This window comes from Triticum aestivum, chromosome 7A, assembly GCF_018294505.1.
Source record: "Triticum aestivum cultivar Chinese Spring chromosome 7A, IWGSC CS RefSeq v2.1, whole genome shotgun sequence".
Classification (NCBI taxonomy): domain Eukaryota; kingdom Viridiplantae; phylum Streptophyta; class Magnoliopsida; order Poales; family Poaceae; genus Triticum; species Triticum aestivum.
Window position 1 is genome coordinate 740,429,702 of NC_057812.1, and position 20,534 is coordinate 740,450,235.

The 20,534-nt window shown below is 45.4% G+C and overlaps 1 long non-coding RNA gene across 1 annotated transcript in view; it reads left to right on the forward strand.

Annotated features, from left to right (window-relative positions):
- The first annotated feature begins 2,675 nt into the window (after positions 1-2,675).
- LOC123149897 (uncharacterized) overlaps positions 2,676-20,534 on the forward strand; it is an 80,759-nt gene continuing 62,900 nt past the window's right edge. Inside the window, exons 1-2 of the long non-coding RNA XR_006474878.1 lie at positions 2,676-2,695; positions 2,790-2,892. This is a non-coding gene — a long non-coding RNA (uncharacterized lncRNA). The remainder of the gene's footprint in view (positions 2,696-2,789; positions 2,893-20,534) is intronic.

A 20,534-nucleotide genomic window follows, 5' to 3' on the forward strand; every position in this document is an offset into this window, starting at 1 on the left:
GATGAAGAGGTAATACCCTATGTTCTGCTTTGATTGTACTCCTTCCATTCCTTTATATAAGATGTATTTGTTTTCAAATTCATGATTTTTTTAGCCCATGAATTTTTTCTCCAAATTTGTGAACTTTTTTCGTGTGCATGAACTTTTAGCCCTGAACCTTTTCCAACTTCTTGATTTTTTTAAAGTTCATTATTTTTTCTCATGAACTTCTTGAAATTTCTTGAATTTTTTTCAAAGTTGCGAACTTTTAGCTTTGAACTTGTTTCCAAACATGTGAACTTTTTTCAATTTCATGAACTTTTTCAAATCCGCTAACTTTTTTCAAACTTGTGATCATATTTCAAATTTGTTATTTTTTACTCAAATTAGTAAAAAAAATCAATCTCACAAACTTTTTTGAATTCATGAATGTCGATGGTAAAACTGGTAGACCTCGGGGTAGGGGGTCCCGAGTTGTGGATCCCGGATCGGTGGTAACAAGAGCGAAGGAGACAGTATTTACCTAGGTTCGGGCCCTGATGAACATGTAATACCCTATGTTCTTCTTTGATTGTACCCCCTCCATTCCTTTATATAAGGTGTATTTGTTTTTTCAAAAGTCAAACGAGTGCATGTTTGACCAAGTTTCTAGAAAAAATATATCAATATACACAAATATGAAATTTATATCATTTGATCGATCATGAAAGGTATTAGGTATTGCAAATATTTCTATTTTGTTCTATAATCTTGGTCAAACTTTTAAATGGTTGACTTACACAGAAACCAATACACCTTATTCTGAAACGGAGTGAGTATTGATGATGATGTACCGAGTACAAGCTTGATCTACCTTGAGATCGTAAGGAGAGACCTGACTATAGGGCTAGGTGAATGTAATTGTGATTAGATCCCCTCTATAGGCTAAACCCTCTAGCTTATATACACGGGTAGGCATGGAGGCGGCAGGAGATGTCTTGGAGTGTACGCCTAAGTCTTTCGCAAGAAAACCAAAATATGAAAACGGAGACAAAAACAAAGCAAACCAAAAAGAAAAAAAATGGAAAATGAAACGATGAAACAAATGTAGAAATAATAAAAATAAAAAAAATAAAAACTGGAGAAGAAAAAAGAAAAATAACAGAAGAAAACGAAAAAACATTCTAAACAAACAAAACAAATTAAAAAGAATGAAAAAACAGAAAATGGAAAAAGGTACAGAAAAAGAAAAAAAATGGAAGAAAACCGAATAACACAGAAGATAATTGAGAAAGAAAAAACAAATAAACCAGAAAATTTGTGTTAAACATGAACTCAATGTTGCCTCATTGGCTATCAGTGTGACGAAAGTGCCTGGAGGTCTTACGTTTGATCCCCCTCTCGCTCGGGCACTCCTATATCTCGCCGTCTCCTAGAGAGTAGGAACCCTTGCTGAAGTGGAAACTGACATGGGCTGGCCCAGGAGGCCACAGACTCCTTTTTCTGTTTTCTTTTCTACATTTTCTGTTTCGTTTTTCGCTTTTGTTCATACTTTAAAATATTCTAAATACATATATATTATAAAAAACTCTATTAAAACATTTGATAAATGTGTATAGATAAACTTTTTATCATATATATGAAAACGCATAAAAATGTGTATAAAAATTGATCATGTATTTTAAAAATGCTAATCCAGCATTTTAATTTTGCTTGTGCAAGTATTTGAAAAATGTTGATCAAGCATCTGAAATTTGTTAAATATGTATAGAAGAAATGTTGAACAAGTATTTGACAAATGTTGATCAAGCATTTGAGAAAATGTTAAATGTGTATAGTAAAATTGTTTACCATGTATTAAGAAAATGATGAATATTTTGCCATGTATACAAAAGTATTAATCAAGCGTTTGAAAGAATTGTTGAAAATAGTATTTGTAAAATGTTGATGTGACATTTGAAACTTGTTAAATGTGTATAGAATTGTTTTGACCATATATTAAAAATATGTGAAAAAATGTGATCATGTGTATAAAAATGTTAATCAAGAATTTGCAAAAAATTTGAACAAGTGTTGACCAATTATTTACCTTTAAAATTTTGTAAAGGTAAATTGTTGACCAATTATTCAGAAAATATTAATATTGTTTAAAAAATGCTAATCAAGCATTTGAAAAAAATGTGTAATAGAAAAATATTGACCATGTATTAATAATGTTAATTTTGGAAAATGTGAAACGTGTACTACAAAAATGTTGTTGACATATACAAAACATTATAATGAAAACAAAAAAATAGCTAGTGGGCTGGCCCGATCACACCAAACGCTTCAGATAATGCAAGACATGTAGCAGAGGCCCGTTGGCCAGTGATAGTTGTGATGATGAACCAGGCGTCTCCATCCACGCGCCTGGTGGTCTCGCCAACCAAAGCCCAACACACACCCCGGGAAGAAGAAAGGCCAGTTCTTTTCGGTGATTCTCCCAGAATCGCCCCCCTCCCCAGCTTCTCCCAGAATCGCCACTTCATATTTTTTTTACTATCCTATCTAGTTAAGGTCTAATTAGCTAGGATTGTAAAAAACATATGAAGTGGTGATTATGGGAGAAGCTGGGGAGGGGGACGATTCTGGTAGAATCGCCCAAAAGAACTGGTCCGAAGACCGGGAAGTGAACCCCTCTTCCTCCTCCTCATGGCGCCTCCCGCCGCCGGCAAAACCCCTCTCCGAGCCCGAGCTCGTCGGTGACGCCGCCCCTTTCCCAGCTCTTGATTTCTCGCCTTTAATACGATAGGTTTTTAATGGTGCCACGGTGGTGGTGGTTGGTGGTGCAGGATCTCCTCATCAGCCTGAAGATGCTGGCCGTGAAGCGGGCCGAGACGGCCGGCCGCCCCCACCTCGCCGACGCCTTCGATCTGCGCACACTGCGGGCCCTCGGTACCAAACACTTGCTCCTATTATAAGACATTCAGCTGTTTCTGAATTTGTGTGCCAAAGGGGCAGATTTTGAACACAACTATGAATTCATTCAGCAGTAGTGATTCTGAGGTGTTCAGGCGGCGCAGCAAAGATCAAGCAATAAAGCCAACCGGTGTCAAGAGGAAACGAAAGCAGATGCAAGATGGGTAACTCATTTGAGTATCCGATCGGTTTTGGCTGAAGAAGTTCAATTAAATTTAGCTCATACTGATTGATTATGCACAGTTACATCTTGTGCTCAAACTTGCTCTATGTTTTCGGAACTTTGCTTCTCTTTTCGAGGTTCCTTACGATGCAGTTATGGTTTTATTGTGTATGATACAGGCGTCATGGAGAGGCTGTCCAAAGGAACAAGAAAAGAAGAAAAACGAGCGAGAGGAGATAGCGGCGATCACAAATCGATTGGGATGATTTTTGTAAAGCTAGCGATCTAGTGCAAGCATCACCGGATGTCGTTGAGCAAGATGATATAGAGGCTTGGAGCTGCTGCTCTTGTGAATTTTGCTCTACCTGTTGTAGTCTACCTTTCCAACTTTTCTTCATCTGGAGTAACAAGATGCAAAGAACTCGACTGGCAGATATATAGATGCCCCTTATGTAGGTCAAAGTTTTATTTTCTGCTGAATGGATGTAACCAGGCTCACTGATGAAAGGAATTATAATTGTCATCCTGCATCATGTGCAAGTCTGCTTATTTGCACCTTAATTGTTGGCTGTTCTGTGTGTCCATTGCTCACTTTAATTTTTGCATTTGTTCCTGGGAGTTCAGAGCTTGCCAGATAAACTGATGATTATACCCATGATCTGGCTTTGGGACGACTTTGTTCGAAGTATAACTGTTTTGGCTGACAATTCTATACTTGTAAAGGTACCAAGCCCTCTAGTGAAAGAAATCATTATTGTTAACCTGCATCATGTGCAATCCGTCTTTCTTGCACCAAGTCCACTTTAGTTTTGGGCTGTCATTGATGTGCATTGCTCATTTACTTATCAGTCACTCATTTCTGGAGCTCATGCCTTGCAACATGTTTTGGCTGTAAGGAGAACTTGCCTCAGGAATCAGGATGTCCCAAAGCACAACAGTTGTGGCTGGCGATGTGTATGTACATTTACCAAGTGTAATTTACTATTCATGGCATGATGAATTATCTATCAGACAGGGCAATCAAGCCCATCAATTGGGCAGAATGAGAGTTTAAATAAAAGGCAATTAATGAAACACCTAGGTGGATTAGCTGCTGGATTAATGAATCATGAGTTCGATTTCCCATCATCAAACCAAACCACGGTAGCAAAACAAGGATTGCACTTCCTATCTTGTGCTTCAGCGCACGTCTAATGCACAAGTTAGAAAGAGATTGCACTTCCTTGTCATCAGACCAAACCACGATACCAAAACAAAGGATCGATCCTCCCATTCTTGCCAAATTTAGTGTCACAGATTCAGTTGCCAGTCCACTCCCTCACAGACCACGACTATTCAAGTGTCATTCTTTCTCCACCTTTTTGGGCAAATCAAAAGAAGTGTTTAAAAAATTAAATCTATGTGTGCACGTCACAGCGAAGAAGCCGTTGTAGGAGGAATCATGCCCAGCGCCTTGAGGATGAATGCGTAGGTGAAGGCGTCTTCTGGCAACTTCTCAAACCTGCAAGTTAAAACAACAACAGTTAGGCCGAAAAGCACAATTTTATTTGTTCCTTTTTGGCACTAATAACAGCATGCCACGTCAAAAAAGAAGAAATCAAACGCAAAGGAGTAATGTCTCCTTTGCTTTTTATTTACCTCCCCGACTTGGAGAAGTGCCCGGCGCCGAGCTCGCACTTGAACAGCAGGAGGTTGTCGTCTGTCTTTAGCTCCCTCAGCTTCGCCACGAACTTAGCAGGCTCCGAGTACATCACGCGAGGATCTGTTTGTCACGGAGTAGTTAGTTGTGTTTGACACGAAAAATAATAACAAACAACGATGGTTATCGTGTTATTATCTCTCTACCCGCCAGAGGAAAAAAATTTGCGGGCGTGCCAGTGTACTGTAGTACACAAAAAAAAGGATGCGGGAAATGAGTATTTCATTAATCTCGTTGGAGAAACAAAAGTACAAGATCCCGTAAAAAAAAGTGCGCTCCGTGGCCTACTAGCGCGGCCAGCCTGACTATGGCGATTACGGTCTCCTGGTTCCCGGCGCCGAGCTCGCACTTGAACAGCAGGAGGTTGTCGTCTGTCTTCAGCTCCCTCAGCTTCGCCACGAACTTAGCAGGCTCCGAGTACATCACGCGAGGATCTGTTTGTCACGGAGTAGTTAGCTGTGAGGATAATCTGATGTTAACAGCTAACAGTAGCCAACAGAAACTCAGTATCCAAGGGCCATACCATTTAAGCCAGCAGTGACAAGAATGTGGGGATAGTCTTGTGCTTTTACCTGCAGCAGATGGACAGGCATCTCAGGTAAATACATTTCTGCAGCCAGCCTCGATAGCATGCGGGGCAAGAAAACACTTATATCACAGAATAAATAAAGAGTACGGGCGTTCGTAACTACTCCCCCTTATCTTCTTTATTTCTCACTTTCTCAGTTTATTTTTATTTGACACGAGAAAAATCTTAAAGGGCACTCCGTGAGAAGGGAAGAGGAGATGTTTGATTTCTCTCATGCGCCGGGGAAAAAGAAAAATGCGGGCGTGCCAGTGTACTACACAAAATAAAGTGATACCGAAAACAAGTATTTCATTTAGAGAAAAGTATACTTTTCGCCCTTCAACTCTTGGTGAAGTCTAGATTTGGTCCCTCAACTCCGAAACCGGACAACTTGCACCCCCAACTAACGAAACCGGACAAGGTTTGTCCCTGGTCTCGATTTTGACCGGTTTTGGTGCTGACTGACCCCGGTTTTGACTGGTGCCGACTAAAATTCACGTAATTTTTTCATATCCGTGAACTTTTTAAAATTCACATTCTCTTTTCAAATCCACATAGTTTTTCAAGGTCGTGCAATTTTTTCAAAAACAAACATACCTTTTTCAAATCTGTGAACTATTTTGAAATTTGTGTACTTTTCCAAATCCATGTTTTTTTTAATTTGCGTAATTTTCTCAAATCAGTGTATTTTTTCAACTTCGTGTAATTTTATCGAATCCAAGTATTTTTTTTCAAATCCATCTGTTTTTAAAATTCGCGTACTTGTTTCAAATCCGCATACTTTTTAAAGTTCGTGTATTTTTTCAAATCCGTGTTCCTTTCCAATCCATGAACTTTGTTTGAAATTCACATACTTGTTTCAAGTTGACATAAATTTTCAAATCCACACATTTTTTTCTAATTCGCGAAGATATTCAAATCCGCATACGTTTTCAATTTCACATAAAATTTTCAAACCCAAAAAAATATACGTGAATAGGAATAAGTATGTCAATTTTTAAAAATTACATGAATTTAAAAAAAACCACAGGAACTTTAAAGAAGTACGTGGATTTAAAAAAAAGTACGTGAACTTGGAAAAAGTACGCAAATTTGGAAAAGTACACAAATTTTTAAAAAGTTCACGTATTTGAAAAAAATACCCGAATTTGAAAACATTAAACGGACTTGGAAAAGGTATGTGAATTTGAGTCGGCATGGTCAAAACCGGGTTGGACAGCACCAAAACCGGTCAAAACCGTGACCAGGGATGAATCTTGGCCGGTTTCAGTAGTTAAGGGCGCAAGTTGTCCGGTTTTGAAGTTGAGGGACCAAATCTAGACTTCGCCAAGAATTAAGGGATGAAAAGTATACTTTTCTCTTTCATTTATCTCTTTGGATGAACAAAATTACAAAATCCCATAAAAAGATGGTTGTGCTCCGTGGCCTACTAGCGCGGCCTGCCTGACTATGGCGATGTGCGGTCTCCTGATTCCCGGGGCCTCGAAAAGCTCCCGGTTAATTACTCCCGCGGGTTGCTCCGTGAGATACCTTCGATTAAGCCGTGTGGTCGTCTTTGCTTCGCGTTCTCCATGCATGATGATGATGGTGTGAGTGTATGGTGTGGGCGGCGGCAAAGCCCGTGTCCTCGTTGGTACACGTGTCGCTCAAAACATGGCTTTGTGTTGGCCACGTTCGCCCTTGCCGTCGCGCCTCGTCGGTCTTGACAGCGTTGATGTAGTCGGTGTTGAAGTTGCATGGGTCCTGCTCTGCTCGGACTTCTTGACGATGTAGCGGCTTCATTGGGTATGCAAGGGGTTGCCTCACGGGAGTGTTCTTATGGAGACCGGCGTCGGTGTAAAACCAACGCTCGCTCATATCTGCAATGCCGGTGTGGTTGGCACCTCGTCTCGGTTGGACGCCGAGTTTACGGCGGTCCGCCAAGGAAAAGGATGCCACCTCACATGGCCATAGAAAGGGGACCTGTATACCGGCGACGCCATGGACCTGTACGCCGGAAGCTGTTCACCAATGACCTGTGCTCCGTGATAGGTGTGTCTCACTTGATTGAATGCCAAGTCTATGGCAGTCCGTTTTGTCAAAGACGCCACCCTGCGAACTCGTGAAGAGATGTTGTAGAGGTTTCATTGCCTTGGGTGGGTGCTACACCGAAAGGGGACCCATACGCCGGGGGCGCCATGGACCTGTACATCGAGTCCTATACGTAGAGGAGCTGTCCGCCACTGTGGGTGCCTCGTCTCGGCTAAACGCCGTATTCGGTGGTTTACCGAGACAAGTAGCACGCCGAGACCTGTACGCCAAGGACCTATTCGCGATAGTGGGTGCACTTTCATAGGTGGGACCGGTCTCGGGCTGCATCGTTGTGAGCACTGGTTCCGCCACATCGTCCCCTCCAAGAAGCAAGGCGCGAGACCTGTTCGGGGCGCCATGGACCTGTCCACCGTGATCGTAACGCCATGGACCTGTGCACCGGAGAGACCTATTCGTCATGGACTTGTCTCGGGCTACGTCGTCGCGAGCTCCGGCTCCGCCATGTCGTCTCCTCTGGGAAGCAAGGCGCGAGACCTGTTCGGGGCACCATGGACCTGTGCACCAGTGACCTGTTCACCGAGGACCGGTGCATCGGAGTCTGTACACCGTGATTGGAACATCATGGACCTGTTCATCGAGACCTGTTCGCCATGATCTGTGCGTCGCGACATGTTCGTCGGGGCCAGATAGGCCGCCGTAGGAGCACCAGGGCTAGCGGTTGGGCTGCTTCGTTGGCGAGCTCCGGCTGCTCCTGGGTCATCTTCAACCAAGAACACGACGCTTGAAGACGAAGAGCTTGACATAGACAAAGTCTGACGGTGTCGGTGTAGACTCCTGGTCCGGTGAAATTGCCTTCGACGACGACGGAGGGATCGGGTACGTACTCTCCGTGTATAGTGCATGCATGCTGGATGTGAGGGAGAAACAGAAGAAAGAAAAATTAGACAATCATCTCACCGTAGGGGAACGTGAGCTTCATGTTCATGTTGCTGCCGCCAGGGTTCCTTGCACTTGTACCAGCCGGCCTGATGGATGCATGAGGTGATGTTGCGGCCGCGTGGGTTCATCCGTGTTTTCCTTCTCGCATGCTCCGCCTCGTTACAACCACCACTGGACAGAGCCAAGCAGCATGCTTGATGCCCGGTGAGCGCGCCACTGCCATGGGCGCGTCGTCTGTGATCGAAACGTTGTATGTGGGCGCATGGGTACATGGCGACCTCGACTTCAACCCAGCCGGTGCATGCTCTCTATCGCTGCTACCTCCTCGGGTTGAGATGTGTTTGTGGCTCCTGCATACAAAAAAGAGATATAGATGTACGTATCTAGCCTCCGCGGATCCTTCTTGGCGCATGCACTGCCGCCACCGGACAGCGCTAGGCCGTGTGCATGTTGCCCGACGAGCGTGCCGCCGCCATGGGCGTGGCTTTCCTCATGTTCTCGATGTTGCCGCCACGGCGCGTCTTCTGCTTCCTCCTGTGCCTCCTCCTTGTGTGCGTCTTGTCATCTCCACGGCATGCTCATCGCCGCAAGACAGGGCCTACGCGGCCATCGCAGGCGCGTCCTCCTTCATGCTTGAGTTCCAATTTGGCGACGCCGCCACGCGCGTGTCTCCTCCTCCTCCTCCTCCTCCTCCTCCTCCATGGAACCCGGTAAGAAAAATACTATACGTACCAAGAGGGTTGTTGCAAGTGCATGCATCCGAGCTCACCTCCATGTCATAGTGCACCTGCTGTCAGCGGCGTCCTCTACGCATCCTCTAGCATGCCGTGGCCGGTGGCCTACCGGCCACCACGCCGCTGTGAGCACGTCCTCCTTTGCACTTGGGTTTGACGCCGCCAACAAGCACGTCCCTGCCCGGTGCGTGCGTGAGTTTCTGGCCAGGGACGTGTGCGTAGCTTTGCTGCTGCTTGATGGATGGATGTGCGGCACCTGATAGATGAAATACACAATAAAAAATAAAGTTAGTCAATGGGGCTTGATCAGCTCCCGTTTCATCATCTCCTCGGGCGTCTGCATCCTCGCCGTGGGCAGGCCGCCGTTGTGGCCGGTGTTTCTGGGCTCATCACATCTGGTGCCTACGAACGTGTGGTCACGGCCGCGCCATCGTCTCCTCGGCTGCGTTTGTTGTTGCACCAGCTATGCTAGCTAGCTCCTCCTCGCTTCTGGTGTCTTGGTTGGCTAGCTTATATAGGCTGCGGTGTTGGACGGGTAGGGTTGCACCGTCCTAATATTTCCTTCTATTGTTTGTCTTGACGTCCAAGTCTGTACATATAAAAGGAAATGATCAACCCCATATATACCATGTTAGTTGGCGCGTACCTTTTTTATGTGGTTCTGTGGTCGGTTGTATCCGTTTCCAATTTTTGATGGATTGCCAAATATACGTATATAGGCTGCTCACGTGAGCCTATCATCTGATTCCAGTCACGTACATGTACCTGTCCAAATATCAAAAGAAGGAAACGAAGTACATGTATATCGGGTATTCGGAGAAGTATGCGTGCATGCTCACCGGCCGTAGATACTCAAATACATACCTATATGATGTATGCATACAAACGGGTATTTGGATATGTAACGCGAGGTTGCCGGTATTCAAATACATAACTATTTATATGTGTCTAAGCTAAGCTACGTAGGACGTGTGTGTGCATGCACATGTAGTAGTTGCACCATGATTTCATGCATGTGCCTGTTTAAGTACGTGCGGGCATGTGCCATGCAATAGCATTTTGCCTTTGTATTATTAACCACTTACCTTTGCACAGATAACCTGCATTAAAACTCATTGAAAATAAAATTATTATTTTATGCAGCAATGCACAAAATACCGTCGAACAATTTTCAACATTGTCCACTTAGAAACAACCTAAATTTTATAGGCATATAAAGCCTTTGTCGAGCTTAGGAATCTCAAGGTGCGGGAGTACTTGCGACGAGTAAAGGCAAACGAGGATTATGTTAGAATAAATTTGAGGTGTTTCGTCGATCTACCATGGACCAAGCAATCACACGAGCGCAACACCGAGATTTGTTAACGAGATTCACCGATATGGCTACATCCCTGGGGCCTGACTTTGGGCGCTCCTCCCCGTGACACCGTCACAATACCGCACACCGACCACCCGGGCGACAGCACAAGCCGCCGGCTCCCCCCGCGTACTTGTGCTATTATGTTGGCATAGGTTACAAGTGTGTCTACCCCTACTATATATGAGAAGTCTAGGATACAGTGTCCTATTAGGACACCACTTCTACGCTGTCAACACACAGTCCAAAATCAAGTTCAACTGTAACCTACTTTATACAATAATATTCGACACAATTCTAACAGATTACAACCGTCAGATGATGGCGGTTAGTTTTGCCCTCTTAGAACCAAGCTAAAATTTGCACTTTCATTTCTTCTGACCTTCTAGTTTGCTTGGTTAACTAATATTCAGGCTACTTTGGCGTCTTGGACTAACCTCACGGATCCACCACGAATGGGACCCGCACCACCACCTGCTTGAGAACCCCCACACGTGCCCACGTTCGATGAATGGGTGGCACTAGGCAGTCAGACTCCGGTTAGTACATTTGCCTAACTATTGACAAACTAGCTTTCGTTCATTCAACACTATCATATCATATTTACCCTTACAATCTCTTTTCAAACATGTAGGGGACCGGTGGCTCGACTCCTGCTTCAGAGAGCCCAGTCACTCCGATCTGGGGAAGTAGTGCTGGTCTTGGCGTTGCTCACGGTGATGGTCCTAGTCTTGACAGATGATGTGTGCCATGTCTTGAAATACTTTCCATGTTCCGTACTTCTTACCGTTCTTTAGATGACGATGATGATGTTCCATGTCTTGCAATACTTATATGTTTATGAAGTTTCGATGATGATGATGTTGATTCTCTTTAGATGATGATGATGATCTTGAGTATCTTTAGATGATGATCTAGAGTATCTTTAGATGATGATCTGTCTTATTTCTATCTATATATGGTCTTTGTCATATTTTATGAATTTAAATGCTGTCAAATTGAATAAAAAAAATGAGAAAACGGAGCAAATAAAAAAACAGAACAGATCTATGCCGATGGCGTGGCCGTCGGTATAGCCATGTCCACGAGAAACCAGGAAGCGACACGTGGCATGGGTATGCCGACGGCCTGGCCGTCGGCATACTCTGCTGCCAGGAGCGCCCAGTGACTGCCACGTGGCACATATAAGTCGACGGCCTGGCCGTCGGCTTATATGTGCCACGTGGCCGTCGCTGGTTGGTTAGTGGGGATGACGGCACCGTCTGTTGCCGTCTGGTAATTTTCTCTACCGACGGTGTAACTATGCCGATGGCCGTACGAAAGCTGTCGGCATAGATGCCTATGCCGACGGCTTTTCTATGCCGACGGTCTGACAGGACGACGCTGACGATACCTACGCCGACGGGTGTATGCCGACGGTGACCGTCGGCATAGAGCTATACCGGCATAGAGGGTTAGTCCGGTAGTGAAACAAGATCTTATATAATGGCTTGACAGGTCTTTGTAACTGCGAGCTAGTATGTCTTGCCCCATCTGTGTATCCTTGGTTGATGGCCAACCAAAAAGTACATATGACCATGTTTGTGTATTTACATTATTTGACAGATACCCCCCCCCCCCCCAATACTGCACGTGCAAGAGGCAATCCATCACATTTCTTTGCAAGCTTTCTACCAAGTTTTTCAAACTCATCCACATCATCTATAACAGACCTTTTATATGATGGTAGAGCTTTGCTACTAAAAAGTTCCCAACTCCTCTCTTCATCTAACTTTTTCAAAGGATGGACATGGCTTGGCACCTGAACATGATTTGCAACATCTTCTTTCCGTGTAGTTAACAATACTCTACTGTCGTTAGTTGCATCTGGAAAGGCATTAACTCTTGTGTTCAACTGCTCCCATGTGTCTGTTTCCCACACATCATCAAGAACTACTAGGTATCTTTTTTGCAGGAGAAAATCATCCATTTCATCAATTTCTCTAGAACAATCTGTGCCCTCTATTATTTGTTTCATAATGTCCCTTAGTAAGTTAACGCCCTTGAACGGTTGAGATACGGTCACCCAAGCCACTATTGGGAATGTAGCATGCAATTTAAAAAAATCCTACAACCACGCAAGATCTATCTAGGAGATACATAGCAACGAGCGGTGGAGAGTGGGTCTACGTATCCTCGTAGACCGAAAGCGGAAGCGTTTGACAACGCGGTTGATGTAGTTGAACTTCTTCTCGTTCCGACCGATCAAGTACCGAACGTACATCACCTCCGAGTTATGCACACGTTCAGCTCAATGACGTCCCTCGAACTCTTGATACAGCAAAGTGTCGAGGAAGTAGATGAGTTCCGTCAGCACGACGGTGTGGTGACGGTGATGGTGCAGTGTTCCGCGCAGGGCTTCGCATAAGCACTACGAGAATATGAGCGGGGGTGTAAACTGTGGAGGGAGGCATCGCACACGTCTAGGAATCAATGTTGTGTGTTCTAGCGGTGCCCCTCCCACATATATATAGGTGGGAGAGGGAGGGGAGCAGCAAGGGGCGCCCCAAGTAGGAGGAATCCTACTTGGGCGCCTCCCCCAATTCGGCCTGCCCCCTTCCATAAGTACCGAAGGGGGAAGGAAGGAGGAGGGAGGAGGGAAGGAAGGGGGAGGTCGAATCCCTCCCCATCCTTCTCTCTTCCCCTCTTTCCTTTCCCTTAGGTGCATCCCATATAGGGGGCACAACAGCCCCTGCTGGCTGCTGCGTTTCCCCTCTTGGCCCATTAGGCCCATATCTTTGCCACGGGTGTCCGGAACCACTTCCTGTGACCCGATATGTATCCGATACCCCATAACACTTTCGGTGTCCGAATACTATCGTCCTATATATCAATCTTTACCTCTCGACCATTTCGAGACTCCTCATTATGTCTGTGATCTCATACGGGACTCCAAACAATATTTGATCACCAAATCACATAACTCCTATAACACAAAATCATCATTGAACATTAAGCGTGCGGACCCTACGGATTCGAGAACTATGTAGACATGACCGAGACACTTCTCCGGTCAATAACCAATACCGGAACTTGGATGCTCATATTGGCTCCTACATATTCTACGAAGATCCTTATCGGTCGAACCGTTATGACAACATACGTTATCCCCTTTGTCATCAGTATGTTACTTGCCCGAGATTCGATCATCGATATCTTCATACCTAGTTCAATCTCGTTCCCGGGAAGTCTCTTTATTCGTTACGTAATGCATCATCCCGCAACTAACTCATTAGTCACTTTGCTTGCAACGCTTCTTATGATGTGCATTACCGAGAGGGCCCAGAGATACCTCTCCGATACTCGGAGTGACAAATCCTAATCTCGATCTATGCCAACCCAACAGACACCTTCGGAGATACCTGTAGAGCATCTTTATAATCACCCAGTTACGTTGTGACGTTTGATAGCACACAAGGCATTCCTCTGATATCCGGGAGTTGCATAATCTCATAGTCGAAGGAATATGTAATTGACATAAAAAAACAATAACAATAGAACGAAACGATCAATATGCTAAGCTAACGGATGGGTCTTTCCCATCACATCATTCTTCTAATGATGTGATCCCGTTATCAAATGACAACTCATGTCCATGGCTAAGAAACCTTAACCATCTTTGATCAACGAGCTAGTCCAGTAGAGGCTCACTAGGGACACAATGTTTGTCTATGTATTCACACATGTATTTAGATTTCTAGTTAATACAATTCTAGCATGAATAATAAAAATTTATCATGAACAAGGAAATATAAAATAACAACTTAATTATTGCCTTTAGGGCATATTTTCTTCAGCCACTATGTTGAAGTGCTCTTTGACTCTGGATGAAGTGTATACTTTTCTTGCAAGTGTTGTTTTCCCCGCTCCAACCATGGCAGCTATCGACACAGCAATAAGCATGCTCTCATTGTCAACTAATTTTCCGACTATTTCATTGTGCTCATCCTGAAAACCAACCATGAAAGTATCATATTCCGAGTTCTGGTGGATAACGCTGAAATCCCATGGAAGCTCATCCTCCACTACAATGGTCTCACCCAAATCAATTTTCAAATTCTCTGCACTTGCAAAAATCTCGGCGAGCTTTCTTCTGACACACTGAATTTCCACACCAATCTTACGAAGGGTGCCAAGTCACTTGGCAGGTGAGCATACCTTGAAATAGCACCCATGAATCCCTTCTTGAGTCTGTTTATTGTTAGAGATACCACAAGCAAATCAAGTCAACGAAGAACGGAGAAGAAGCAGGGGACACGAGATTTTAACGTGGAAAACCCCTCCAACACGAAGGGAGAAAAACCACGGGCGCCAGCCAGCCAAACTTCACTATATCAGGGGAGGTTGGATTTACAACTGATTAACTTATCCCGTGCGGCGGCTTACGAGAGGTATATATAACACATGTGCCTAGGTCAATACTGATCCGCTTCGGCCAAGCCTACCGGCGACAGGCCTCACTCCGCTCGCTCATCAGAAGTTAGCCTCCCTCTTTATACTTGAATTTGGACAATGTTTCAAATAGCGGGCTATGAAAAATAGCGGCGAGCCTCCAAATAAGCTATAGCGGGCTAAAGCGGGTTATAGCAGGCTATTTATGAAGATGATCATTTAGCGGCACCGTACTGAAAAGGCTATAGCGGGTTATAGCGGAGCTATAGCCGACTATTTAAAACTATAATTTGAAGCATAACATAACAATTCTTTTCTCCATGTAGTCTGCAGCTTTGATGGCATTCTGAGCCTCACAGGCGGCATCTCTGATGGCTCACCAGGACGGCAACTCTTGCATTTCCTGACCGCCATTTTCTATCCACATCTTTGAAGTAGGCCTGCAACCTCATGAGCTCATCTTTCAACAACCCCATTTCAAGGATGAGTGCACACAGGAATGTGGTCTCCTGGACAAGGTTGCCCTGCCCACGCTACCAAGCACGGTGCTAACAGCGGACACGGTCATTCTCTGCTAGCTCCTCCTCGCCTAACCTTCTTCACAGATGGAAAATATACTTGGTCAAAGATGACAAGAATTAACAAGAATGAATATTGCTTTATTTCTTTTATAGTGACGAGTAATCACTACACTTGAGCTTGCGACCTCGCTACCACTAGCTAGATAGCATGGCAGACATGCAAGAGGTGAGCATGCATGAGTTTGCGCTGAGGAATTGAGGAGCGGAAGGGAGAGAAATGGGGACTCACCAGCGGGCGGCAGGAGGGTCTTCTCCGATATGAAAAAACGCCTCCCGGGTCGCTCCTAGGGCGACTCTGGAGGCCACCCCTGCCGCCTGCCCTAGGGTACCTTAAATCGCTGCCCTCCCCGTGCCGCCGCCGGAGGAGGCCGTCGGAGCTAACGGCGGCGGCGGGGCTCTTCCCGTCCAACTTTCTCCTTCCCTTTCCGGGGTTGGCTGGCCTCCTCCTGCCGTCAGAACGGGACATTTGCGCCTGGATCTCGTGCCCTGTGGGTGCTGCAGCGTCAAGGCATGACCATCCATGTGCGCCACCGGTCGTGTCCTCCGATGATCCGTACTAGTGGTGGTGTGGTGCGGCGCCTGGAACTGTATCGGCCAAGATCTGAAGGCGGGCGTCGCGGATGGGCTGGATCCGGCGGGATCTTTTTTTTCGATAAAGGCCTTTTCATTGACTAGATATATCGAAATAATACAATCGTATCGAAAGAAAACCTGGCATCTGCATAGCTAGATGCACACAGTCAAAAAGTCCAGAGCACCCTAAAAATAAAATAATTCGATACAATGCCAAGCAATAAATCGTGTCCAGCCTAAGGAGCGGTAGATCCTATCCGTAAATCATACCGCTATCCATGGGGGTAGAAAACCTCCTTGGTTGTACACTCCAGCCGTGTAGACGCCATCATAAAAAGGTCCCTGCCTCCGGCTTCTGCAGGATAGACTAAGTACGGAGCCATCGTGTACAAATATGAATAACCTGCATAAGAGATGAGACACATTTATTGTTAAAAACCACATCATTCCTGGTAAGCCACATTGCCCAGCATAAGGCCGCCGCTCCCACAAGAATATGTGCATAAAATTTGTTTATCAATACCCCGCAACCAGTTGCCAAACATATTCCGTGCACTACGTGGTGGGTATAAATTCGAAGCTACTTGGACCATAGCCCAAACTGCCCGAGCGAACTTGCACTCAAAAAATAAGTGTTTGATAGACTCGTCATGTTGGCAAAAGACACATGTCTTAGAACCATGTCAGTTTTGTCGTGCCAGATTATCTTTAGTTAGGATGACTCCTTTGTTAAGAAACCAGAGGAAAATCTTCACTCTTAGGGGAATTTTTAGCTTCCACAATTTCCTGTTATCTACTGGAATATCACAATGAACCATTGCATATACGTGGATTTGACTGAAAATTTGCCATTTTGATGCAAGTTCCATCGAAAAGTGTCCGACTCATCTGACAGTTGAATGTCCTCCAGGCGAGTGAGTAATTCATTCCATGCTTCCAGACAAGTGCCCAAAAGATCCCTACGGAAAGAAATATCGGGGTTTTCCTGTCCTAAGACTTGTTTGATCGTGACAAATTTATGTCTGACGATCCGGTACAAGCTCGGGTATTGCACCACTAGTGTAGTGTTCCCTAGCCAGGCATCTTCCCAGAAACGAACCTGAGCACCGTCCCTAACCAAGAAGGTCCCAAATTGGAAGAAGAATTCCTTGGCCTTCATGACACCACTCAAAAAATGTGAATCCCCATGTTTCCAATGAATTTGAGAAATGACATTGGATCCCACATACTTGTTGCGGATGATTTCCTGCCATACTCCATTCTCAGTGAGTAGTTTATAAACCCACTTGCTGAGAAGAGCGATGTTTTTAATCTCAAGGTCTTGGATTCCCAGGCCCCCTTAACTTTTAGGTCTGCATAATACGCTCCACCTAGCCAGTCTATATTTCTTGGTTTCGTTATCACACCGACAAAAAAATCTGGATCTTAAGTAGTCTAGACGCTGTACAACCCCTTTCAGCAGGTGGAAGAATGACAAGATATATAAAACCATGTTGCTTAGGACATAATTGATCAAGATCAATAGCCCCCCATAAGACAAGAGTTTGGCCTTCCAACTGGCTAATCGTCTCTCAAGTCTCTCTTCCACATGCTTTCACTCAGCGGTAGTTAAACGCGATAGTGTATGGGGATACCCAGATACCTAATCGGAAGCTGCCCAAGCTGGCATCCAAAAATGTCGGCATACTCGGGTGCTGATTCTGCAACATCTCCAAAGCAAAAAAGTTCACTCTTATGAAAATTAATTTTGAGACCAGAAAGTTCCTCAAAGGCACATAAGAGCAGCTTGAGATTTATTGCCTTATCTAAATCATGATCCATAAGTAGAATTGTGTCATCCGCATATTGTAGAATGGATAGACCATCTTCTACCAAGTGTGGAATGACTCCACTAATTTGACCATCCAGCTTAGCCCGCTCTGCGCTCCACAAGGGTAGCTAGCATGTCGGCCACAATATTAAAGAGAATAGGAGATGCGGGGCCGCCTTGACGAAGCCCCTTCCTTGTCTGAAAATAGTTGCCAACGTCATCATTAACTTTTATGGCCACACTACCACCAGAGACAAAGCTCTCTACCCAGCGGGATCTAGCCTCTCCGAAGGTGCTTGAGGCGGCGGATGGCTGAAACTCAATTTTGCTTCACCATGCGGCTTTCGGGAGACGTGCCACCTTTGTGGGCGTTTGGACAGAGATTCGTGCCGTGTCTTGGTTGGGTGCTGATCAAGCGGATATCGGCTGGCTTGATCCGGTGATGGTCGGCTCTCTCGCGGCGTCCCTGTCTGGCTGACGTGACCGAGGCCTCTTTATGGTGGTCATTCGTCGGCTTGGTATATGCGGTGGTGCATTCATTGGAGCAGGAAGTGGTGGATGCTTGGTGGTCGTGCACGTCACTTGGCCATTGGGCTTCACGTGCCAGGCTACCCAGTGCCTCCCATCCTCATGACGGACAACTAAGATATTAATCGTTCTCCGGTGATGGTTGGGGTGTGCCCTCACAACGGCATGGTGCTAGCACAGTCGTTGTTGTTTGTGTTGTCAGATCTGTCATCTCAGTAAATGCCCGATGTGTGATGTTCACTTTGATCCGAAATTTCAGTGCTCATCGAGTCACCGCATCAGGAATTCTTCTATGGCAAGTTGGTGGTGACAACACAGGGACTTCGTCTATGGTGGTGCTCTTTGAATACCAGGTCCTACGTTCCAGGGTGAAAACCCTAGGTCTAGCCTTCACTGGTTGTACCTGGCAGTGGCGATTCCACTTCCTTGTTGAAGGCACTGTTTGGAGCTTAGCTGGTCCTTCTCTTCTGGGTGAAAACTCACGATCTAGCCTATGTGGTTTGATCCAGTGATGATGGTGTTCATGCACCATTTCCTTGTTGAAGGCGTTGCTGTTAGGACAACCTTCTCGTCGTCCGGGTGTTGCCAATGACAGTGGTAGTAGTTGATGTTTTGTTGCAGTGGGTCGTTTGCCTCGCTCATTGACCCTTTGGGTCTTTTTTTCTTCTTTTTGGCTGTGTGCATCTTAGTTATGCAGAGACCGAATATGTACTCATTATGTTTTGCATCCGCGTGATGCGACATTACGAGTCAATAAAGAATGCCCTTTATCGAAAAAAAGGAGGGTCTTCTCCTTGAGCTCGATCCACGCCGCTCAGATCTCCTTCGGCAGAAGACTTTTTTTTGAAAGATCCAGCATCACTGGCATTCATTGATAATAGCAGGAAGCAACGGAAAACAACAAGGTGGTGAAGGTCCTAGGACCAGAGGATCCGAAGATCAAAAGTAAAAAGAAAAAACAACAGCCTAAAAGCTGCAGCACAACACTCCATACAACCCATACTAGACATCTCAGCTCCGACTCCGACAATGAACCACTAAGAAAAACTAGGCACGGGTGGCGGCAGAAGACTTTTTTTATTCTATAGTTCGACTCAAATGAAGCTCCCTTGAGTGTAATGATAGTATCATCCAAGAACATGAGCTGGCAGTTAACTTCAGCACCACTAGCTAGAAATGCATGGATCTGAGGGGAGAGAGGGCAAGAAGTGATGAGCATTTGAGCAGGGGAGATGAGCAAGAAGGGATAGAGTTACTAACCGTCACCAGCCGGAGCAGTGGCGGAGGATGAATTTTTTCTAAGGTGGGGTGAACTCTAAAGCACAAAAGAAATTTCGAAAGACAATAGTAGTGCACACAAATACTTTTAGTTGAAAATGCCACTAAAATTCAAAAAATTACACGCCTCCCCTTTGCCTTTGCTAGCCCTTCCCCTTCATATCCATGTTTTCCCTTCGCCAACAAAGTTGGCAACGCCACTGCGCCACCCACACACACTCACTGTTTTTAATCAGCAATTGTCAATTTGTCATCAATATTCAGACAAATTTCTATCACAAAGCATAGCACATACAAAAATGACTGTAAAGCACTGAGTAATTACCATCACATATCACACATTCTCACTGTTTTTAATTAGAAAATTTCGTCAATATGTTATGAATCTCCAGCCACTAGTGTACACACGACTACAAAAAGAGAAAACAGAACATGGATGGAAAAAAAGAACACGGAGTCGATGAGGGGGCTGCAGGCGGGGTGTAGACGCTGACCGCCGCCCTCGCCGCTCCAGCCGGCCGCCAGCCTCGCTGCATTGGACGGCTGGAACCTTGGAGGACAGAATCGCTACTCACTGACTCACGACCCAACAAGACAACGATTTTTTCAGGAACTATCGATGAATCAGAGCGAGTACACAACTACACATACGTATACCTATACGTAATTTTCTTCCCCGGCAAATCAAGGTAGGGCGAGCGCCCGTCCTCGCTAGGGCTGGACACGAGCCGAGCCGAGCCGAGTTCAGACCGAGCCTGCCTTTGGCTCGCCTAAAGCGAGCCGAGCTCGGCTTGGCTCGTTCATTGAACGAGCCTGTTTCTGGTGGCTCGGCTCGTTTTGCCTCTGGCTCGGTCCAGCCCGAGCAGCTCGTGTGGCACACGCCTTTGTAGTATGTGCTTGCATTCGTCCGGGCGGCCGATGCTTGG